Raw genomic sequence first — 9,843 nt, 5'->3', positions numbered from 1 at the left:
CAGGAGCAGACGAGGGACATCGGCGGCTCCGCTCCGGGCGCACTCCAAAGCTCTCTTCGACGTACTGTCGCAGGAGCAAACGAAGGAGATCGCCGGCACCCCTGGGCCGCCCTCCGCCGCCACGACCACGAAGCTGGCGCGTGTGCACGGGTGCAGTCGGCAACGAGGAAGAGTAGTACACGGTAGGTCGCCGCTGCGCTTATCCCGGGAAGGCCACCGCTACTCCACTCAGTCGACGCCAAGCTTGGTGGGGTAAACATCGGCGGCCGATTAGCCGCTTGACGGCGACGTGGAGGTGGAAATCTTAATAACCTTGTGCTCCGACCGAAGGAGGAGGTTATCAAGGCAGATGAGGAGGAGGCAAAGTCAATGGCCGGCTTTCTCGGGTTCATGGCCGGACTTGGTGGTCGGGCGCGGGCGATCATTTAGATTAGGTTTATAGTAGGTTTAGTATGGCTTGTGCGAAATATGTAATGAATTTCATCCAGTTTGTACGAAAAGTTTTCGAAATGTAATGAATTTCATCCGATTAATTTGAAATTTGCTTTCTCTGGTTAGTTCATATAGTTGTCAAAAGGTATGCGGGCAACATCGGATGGCATCCATCAATGTTCTCGGACAGATGCCGGTGTAAATTTGTGGGCCAGCGCTGGAGATGCCCTAACTATCATGCTATAATCGCTAACAATCTTCCATTTTTGGCAGGGAACAGTTATCCCTCGATCAAAATCAGATCCGCGGTGTTTCGCACTCCTCACGCGTATGAGTGTAAACTCTTTCTTACATAAAAATGGAGCAAGTGGACGGCACTGTAGCACGTCATATCACTCGAACTAGCCCGCCTAACGAGCGGGAAAGCACCGCCCTCGTCATTTTGTTCTGGATTTCGATTGACCGATCGCGCAAAAATGTTATGCTTCACAAGTTTTAAAGGAAAAGGCGGCACACTTACGACTCGTACCCGTCGCAACCCCGACAGTCCGGCTCGCACGCCGCTCACCAAAGGGGACACGCGTTGTCTTGCAATTTCACTGACATGTGGGTCCGTAATTGAATAAACTGTCGACAGCCGAAATCTAATCGCTCGGCGGGTGTCGGCTGAGAAGAGAGAAACGTGGGAGGGAGAAGAGATCGCCCGCCCGCCACGCACGGACTCCAAGAAATATATGGTGATAATGTGAGGTGGGCCATGCTGGAGTCCGGACCGCTTCCGGAGCCCGCTCTTACCGCCCTGGCCCCTCAAGAAGCCAGCTGCCCGCTGCATGCATAGTAAGTAGTCCCCGCTTATGTGGAGGAGAGAGAGGCATTGACAAACTCAAGGAGTAACAATGGAGACAATAGCTTTCATCAAAAATAAACAATGAATACTCGTTGCTCGTCCTCTATATCGGAAAGAATACTTTCATTCGCCGACATGTGGGACGTTGACCATGCTGGTCCACCTGCCATGCACAAAATTATCCTGGTCTACCCCGGTCGTATCGCAGGCCCAACCTTTCCCACCGTAAGGGCCTCTTTGATTCACAGGATTCTGAAACACGGGAATAGGAAAAACATAGGATTGGAATGTCATGCTCATCTCCATCCTATAGGATTTTGGGTTGTTTGATTGCATCATAGGAAAAATAAAGGATTCCTTCAAAGAGGTTTGAGTGGATGCTAGAAATCCTATTCGAAGTAGTACAAAGAAATCCTTAGGAAAAATTCTTGTAGGATTCAATCCTTTGAATCAAACAGCCAACATAGGAAAAAATCCTAAGGATTATGATCCTCCAAAATTCCTATGTAAATCCTTTGAATAAAAGGAGCCCTAAGTTGTTCGGATGAAGGAACCATCATGACTTCATTGAATTCCGCTTCTTCAAGAAAACTTACTGTACCCGCAATACTGCTACCACACGCGAATACTGGACGACACTGTACCACGTCATATCACTGAAACCCACTAGGCCAAACTAGCCCGCCTAGGTCATCTATTTTGTAACGGAGGGAGTACGTCTCTGCACTCTTATGATTTTGTGTTGCATGTTCTCTGTACTTTTGCTACAATTTTCCTACCCTATGAACCAAATGAGGCCTGAATGTATGTCGACTATTGTCTGATTGATCGCTAAGCCTACAATTTTAGGAGCTAGGGCTATTGGTCGATTGACGAGGGATAAGTATAAGGGTAGCACGAGCTCATCAGCCCCAATGTTTCTCTTCGGTGAGTGTTTTGCAAGTACTATAGCTCGCACAGTAGCTAGCCTAATAACACCAAGAATCATCAAACAAGCCCTACTGATATGATAAATAGTTCAAACTTACATCTAAGCATGCCATATATTACATCAAAAGCTGGTGAGGATACATCTGTTTCCATAACTCGGAGAGGGTTCGCATGATTCATCGCATGATTCACTATCAAACAAAAGTAGAAAGATCCGCCCACACAAGACAGTGCACTAGCCCTAAGATGGTTTGATAACACACATCGTTCTGGTAATTAAACACAGGGCAATGCAAACTACCCTGAAGGATTACCGCGACCAACTATTTCTTGTCATCGATCTCTCGGGCAATGACCACAGTAGGGACAGCGGCATGGGAATCGATTTCTGGGGCATTGTCCACAGGACTGACCGCGACATCGGAATCGATCTCTGGGGCGATGTCCACAGGATGGACAGCGGCATCAGAATCGATCTCCGGGGCGATGCCAACATGATGGGCCACGACATCGGAATCATCAAGGACAACCACCGGCACCTGCACAACACTAACATATTAGCAAGCACATTGCAAATAATCAAAAAGAAAGTACATTGCAAATAATCAAAAACCACAACTATGGTAATAAGCCATTATTTTTTACCTTGTGCAGCTCACTGGGGGATCTCATCCCTCCGGGGGCCATCTCCGCGTCCTCGATGGGGGCCATCACCTTGCCAGTGGAATACTGCTTCTCAACGGCGACTATCTCCTCAAACTCGGTCTTGAGCCTCACATAGGTGGCAATCAGAGCTCTTGGGGTAGGTACGGTGGGGCCCTTGCTGTTCTTCCTAATTTCTTTGAGGAGTTCGTCCGCCAACGTCCTCAACTCTTTGGCCAGTGCTTGTTTCTTGGAGTTCTTTGTCTCCATGGGTTGGCCCGCCAACATGGTCAACTCGTTGGTCGGTGCTCACTTCCTGGAGATCGCTGTCTCTAGTGGGTTCTCCGCCGACAACTCTTTGCCTAGTGCTCTAGGATCGGAGGGCATCATTTTCTACCTCTCAGCCTGTCTCGATCGGATGGTCCAACGTCACCTATTTTTCTTCTTCTATTGTTAGAGGTAAAGCTACTTCATCGAGTCGAATCTTGTACTCCCTCCGTCCGAAAATACTTGTCATTGAAATAAAGTGGGGGTGGGGGAATTTAGTATGTACATCGGACTTGGTACAAACAGGAAGGAAAGGGGATGAAAGTAGTACAGACTGGTCATCCAACCGGTCTCTTGGTAGAAAAGGGAAATATAGGGGTAACGCTGTACACAGTGGTATGACCAGGACTAGATTTGCTATTAACACATAGGAGTAGATGGCTAGAGTAAACAAAAATGGGACCAACCCAGATAGTATGTTTCTTGGATGTTTGTTTCTCAGGGCAACAAACTATGAATCACCACTTTATGCCCCTGTTTACGTACATGGTGCTGTACTGCTGGTGCACCCACTGTCCCATGCCCTTATACCAAATATTTAGGCTCCGGTCGGAATAAAGGGGCAGAAAACATAAGTGTTGATGAAAATAGAGGAATAGGAAAGGAATGTAGGTATGAAACTATGGAACAGTGAACTGGAGGAAACTATCAAGAGAATGTGTTCGGATGGACTACAAAATGTATAGATTTGTTTTTTAGAGTAGCATGCTTGGCAGTATGAGATGCTATTTGTTTATTCAGCTGCACAGTGACTACTCTTGTCCTCACCTCACGTACCACACATAGGTTGACTTTTTTATTCCGGCAAACACAGCATAGCAACCTGTCTAACGCATGGCAGCGAGCGCCTGCCTCGGGCTTCCGCCCAAAAAATGAGCAGCGTGTGGATGTTTCTAATCCGATGGAATCAGTACTACCAGACCAGCTTTCCTATGAAACACTATTCACCTTTTCCCGTGTTCCGAACGGTTGGAAGGGAAAGAATACGGTAGGAATTGTGTTCCTACGAAAATTCTGCACCAAACCTGTGTACTGAACACAGCCTTACCTGTTCTTAATATAATGTCCCTGGTAAAAATGAAGCCATGGCACTGTTTTTGCCTGTAATTGTTTGAGACTCTGACAAGTTTAGCCAATGTTTTTGCCTGTAATTGTTTGAGGTTCTGACTGTTTCCTCTGTGCCTTTTTGTGCAAAGAGGGATATCCAATTCACCTGGTTGATGTTGTGACCTTTTGGTGCACTGCACAAACTCTTCTTAAAAGAAGTGACTTTTGTGTTGTTTAAGTAGAATGTCTAATGGAACGATTGGTTCATTTTGGTGGAACTGCACAAAGGGAGATCCGTGTTCCAATCCTCATCATCCATATTGGCGCCATAACCTTCCTTTAGGTAAGAATGATATTTAATGCATGTGTTCATCTCTATTTTCCAACTGCCATGAGAAAATAACGCTGTTTTTTACTAGTACACTTGTACTCCCTCACTGACAAAACCAATTCTGAATTAGAAGGCCAATCATGTACTTGGTTTCACCAACTGGTGAGGAGAAAGAGAAACATAGCATGAAGAGGAAGAAGTAGAAGAATAAATAGTGCCAAGGTGATCTTGCTGAAGCTAGAGGCCTCAGTCGAGGCTATTCAAGGGCTCCGGCAACGACTACCTTACATGTGAGATGATCCTCCAGGGAGCCCTTCCACTTCTGTTGTCTCACTTAATTAATTAGGAGCACTTAAGTACCACTAATTTATTACTGCCTAATTTTCCTGTTGGAGTTAAACAAATCTTTAGTAGGACCCTATGATGAATCAAGTACGTGTGAATGTTTGTCTATGGAGGTGAATCATGTGGTGGAGTAGGGAGGGAATATTATTAGTGTCATGACATAATAGTGCTATTGTTTTGATGTCAATTTATTGCCATTGGTTCAATGAGGCAATGTTTTGCGTATTGTCCATCATGAATTTGATGCTACTGTTTGAGTAATATGCTAATGTCTTCCTATCCTTTCTCACTAAGCTAATGAAGGTTTCACCTTGTTCCTACTTGTGCAAACAGAGATCATGTTGTGCCAATCATACATTTTACTGGAACTACACAAGACAATACAATGAACTGTATCCCAGCCAACGCTTTAACTCTGCTGGAAGTTCTTGATAATCTTTCGATATAATCTTAGCACTGGTAAACAAGAGTGATTTCAACCATATATTTGAAGTACACAAAAATATATACTATTGTGTGATTCCAGTGAGTGCTTTATCATCTATTATGGGACTACATGAATAAGCTTTTTTCTCAGGTTGGTACTCGCCTAAGGCCTTCATCCATATTAGTTTGCTGTCATCTCTATTTGTATCGTGCTACTGTCATGAGAAACTCCTTTATATTTGCACTTTTATGTTTTGCAACATATGATAAATGGCAATGCTTCGAGTGTTGAGTTGAGCTAATTGGCACTGATTAAATAAACTAATACCTCTCTTTAAGAAAGACTACTATGTTGCTAACTTTACCCATTAAGATAATGAGGGTGCTTCTATTTGTTAGTGTATGTTTCATCAACTAGTCCCACTATTATAGTAATCTCACTCTCTCAATATATGTGCCAACAGGGATGCTCGATTTTGGTGGAACTGCAAAAAACTTTGGGTGCGTAATTGCCTCGACAGCTTCCGTCCTTTCCTGTCAGTCGCGAATCTCCGCTTGCTTTCTTCCTTTGCTGTCAGTCGCTTGGCTTATCTCGGCTTCCAGTCAAAGGAAATAGTAATTGATATGCTACCTCACACAGGTTGGTTCTGGTCTTTATCCTGATTATTGTGCCTGTCATATGTATTGGTAATTTGGTATTGTGCTACTGTTTGCCGATTTCATAAAGGAGTAATTTGGAGCCTGAACTCGCAGGCAAATCATTACATCGGGTGATTTCAATAGAACTGCACAAAATGATCAGATGGACAGGTACTTATGATGCTGCTAGGTACTCCAAAGTTCACTCAGACAAGCATCGATGTTGACAAGAACTGCCTATATTCATTCGAGTATCAATAGGCGTCAACCAATTGTCAAACTCCAAGTATTAGGAGAGTGAACGCCAAAAATATTGCTTGGTGCATAGCCAAGAAAAACACAGTCCAGTCTTTGGTCCCAACTTATGCCTTTTGGTTATTGGCACATATGGTAGCGAACTATATGGCATGGAGTCTAAAGATTCTAGACAAGTTGGTTGACGCGTATATTCATCTGGGACTTAATCAGTCTGCATGCCAAGGATGCTCCATTTCGCTTGAACTGCACAAAAAATTTGGGTGGTTCATTTTCTCAACTGCCTCCTTTCTGGTCTGCAATGTAGAATTTTGGTGAGATACAGGACCAAGACGAGCCAATAAACTAGTTGGATGAAAGTAGTGTCCAAGTTGCTCAAACCTCCGTCGGCACGAGGCCACTATTTGAGGATAAACCTACAAGCAAAGTTCAGATTGTCTGTGCTGCCTCTTATGTACTCGAAAGTTTACTCGTACAAGAACTAATTTTATTAAGAAGTACCTCTGATTGAACACCATTTACCAGTATGTACCCTAGGTAATTAAAGTTTGTCCATGGATCATATTGGCTGTGATCTCAATCATTCGGATGCATAAACATACTGAACATGTGTATATCTGAATCTTTTTGTGAATTATGTATGAATATTGTCGTGTGATCTATCAATCATTTGGATGCATAGATATGCTGAGCTTGTGTATATATGAATCTTTTGAGTTGTTGATAGTGAATGTTGGCTATGAATATGAACTTGTCCTGTGAATCTGAGTTTGATATGAATTGCAACAGAACTAGTTATAACCCTTCTCCTCCTCTCAATCTGCGACTCCACCGCTGCGTTTTCCCATCTCCGAGTTGTTCCCGTCCGGGGCCTCACCGTCGTCAACCGCCTCGCTATGTTCGTGCGGCATGGTCAACAAACGAGAGTCATCGGAAGAGGACTGTACGTGGAGAGCCTGACGGCTGGGACCCACGAGGTCCATGGTCGCACGCAAGGAAAGTTCCTCCTTACTAAGCTGAAAAAATGTTTCCTCCACCTGACAGCTGGGACCCACCGGCTGTATCTTCGCACGGAAGGAAGTGCCTCCTTGTTTTGCGAAAAAAATAATTCATTCCGTTGACAGCTGGGACCCGTCAGATTTGGTGACTGACTTGTGGGCCTGCTAAGAGGACGTGTACGCATGGCTTTGTCAACTTAATCAACAAATGATTCTAGCAGCTGGACCGTTGGATGTTAATTCAACATGTATTAAGGTCAGCAAACTTATTGGCACATCTATGTGCAAAACGTCCATGCACATTGAATGTGACCGAATGTTGGCTAGAGGAGACCCGTAGTTTTTTGGTAACCAGCCTTCTGGCTGATTGCCCGGGGAACACTTGTTGAATAAAGCTCTCTGATTTGCCCGCAAAAAAGAAGTAAGTGCCTCCTTATTACACGGAAAATAATGATTCCTCCAACTGACAGCAGGGACCCACTGGACGGGCCACCGTATTTTGCAAAAAAAACATTTGCCCCCTGAGTGCTGGGACCCACCTGACGGGCCAGCGTATTTCGCGAAAAAAACGTCCCCCCCCCCGCTGTCAGCTCGGACCCACCGGAAGTTCCTCCTTATTACGCACAAAAAAATTAATACTCCCCCCCGCTAGCTGGGACCCACCTTGGTGGGAGGCTGACTTGTGGGCCTACAAAGTTGACGGGGACGAAGGGCTTTGTCAACTTAGTCAATATGAATGATTCTAGCTCCAGTGACCTACGATGACCATCCAACGGTCGTAGTGCTTCTTCAACCTCTATTCTTCTTGCTCCAGCCGCCCAAAGTAGCGCCGGTCGTGCCTCATGCTCCCGCCTCCCGTGGCCGGCTGTGCTGCGGCGGAGGCCTCACTGCCCCCTACTATTCCCACCGCTAGCCAGGCCCTGCGACGATGGAAGCCTCACACCGCAGCCGAACCAGTGAACCCTCGTACTCCTATCCGCGCGGACTTCAACTGCCGCGTCTTCCCCGGCTCCGCGTCGTCCGCTTCTTAGGCCTCGTCGTCGTCCACCGCCGTGGTGCTCTCCGCGCAGCGTGGTCAACATAGTCAAGGAACGACTTCCATCGGAAGAGTACTGTACGTGGAGAGGCTGGCAGCCGGGTCCACGGCCACAACCCAATTTATTAGTGATTTGCCAAGTAAGTCGCTTTGTCAGGCCTGTTGGGCTGCAAATCTTTCAAGACGAGGAGAGCTTTCATTCGGCTGGCTAAGAAAATGGCCCATCAGTAATGAGAAATGGGCTGTACATTTTTAAAACACATCAAAGCGGCAATTATTTTCAAATATCTTTTTTTAATTCGATATTTTAAATTACATTAATTTTTATGCGTGGAGAATGTGTTGAATTTTATATTGATATAAATTTAGTTTTAAAATCAGTTTGAATGTGAGTCCAAATTTCGGGATTAAAAACAGTTCGGACTGCACCGAAATATGCAAAATTTCGTATAATTTTTTAACCGTGGCCACAATATGGGCTTTAATGCTAACAAAAAGAATACGGGCACCAAAAAAAACTTAAGAATTAGCAAATGGGTTGTAAATTATTAGAAATAATGGCAGATGGGTTGTATGGTGTTTTCCACAGATTTGAGGCTTTCCTAAAAAAAGGTTGACGCACAAGCAGTGATGGTTGGATCTCCATCCAACGGCCGTCGTGCTTCTTCAATCTCTGCTCTTCCTACTCCAGCCGCTCAAACAAGCGCCGGCGGGACTGCCTACTCCCTCCTCCCCGTGGCCGGCTGTGCTGCCGTGCAGGCCTGACCGCCCCACCGTACTCCCATCGCTGGCCTAGCCATCCCTCTACTCACCCACACCTGCTGTTATTCTCCGGCGATGGCAGACGAACCAGTAAACCCTTGTTCAGTTGTACTCCCCTCCGCGTGGGAAACAACTGCTGAGTCTTCCCTGCCTCCGTGTTATTCCCTTCCTAGGCCTCGCCGTCGTCCACCACCCTGCTGCTCTTAGCGCGGCCTGGTCAACGTGGTCAACGACCAACATGCATCTGAATTGGAATGTACGTGGAGAGGCCGACAGCTGGTTCCACGGCCGCACACAAGGAAATACCTCCTTATTACGCGCAAAATAATGATTCGTCCACCTGACATCAGGGACCCACCGAAAGGGCCTCAGTATTTCACGAAAAAAACATTACCATCATTGACAACTCGGACCCACCAGCTATATCTTCGCATGCAAGGAAGTGCCTCCTTATTACGCACAAAAAAATGAATACTCCCCCTGTTAGCAGGGACCCAGTATAGTGGCAGGCTGACTTGTGGGCCTACTAAGTTGATGGGGACGGTGGGTTATTCTGTTCCCCCCCTCCCACACGCACCCACACACCCCTAAGATAGATAATGGGGGCAAGTCCATAGAAGGAAGATGTGTGAGTACAACTATGCCCCTCGGTGCTGTGTGGGGGCAAGTCATGTTACGGACTCGCCTCCGCATGCAACGCCGAGGCAAGCCGCGCCGTCGCCTGCTACGGCTTGTTCCTGGCTCGGCCTCGCCGGGATGGGGGAGGGGAAGTCCTGACCCCCCCTCCCCCCGACTCGGCCTCGCGCTAACGCAGCAGTGCGCTTGT

Source organism: Triticum aestivum, chromosome 6B, assembly GCF_018294505.1.
Source record: "Triticum aestivum cultivar Chinese Spring chromosome 6B, IWGSC CS RefSeq v2.1, whole genome shotgun sequence".
Lineage (NCBI taxonomy): Eukaryota > Viridiplantae > Streptophyta > Magnoliopsida > Poales > Poaceae > Triticum > Triticum aestivum.
The sequence above is the reverse complement of the archived record's forward strand: the minus strand, read 5'-3'. Positions refer to the sequence as shown.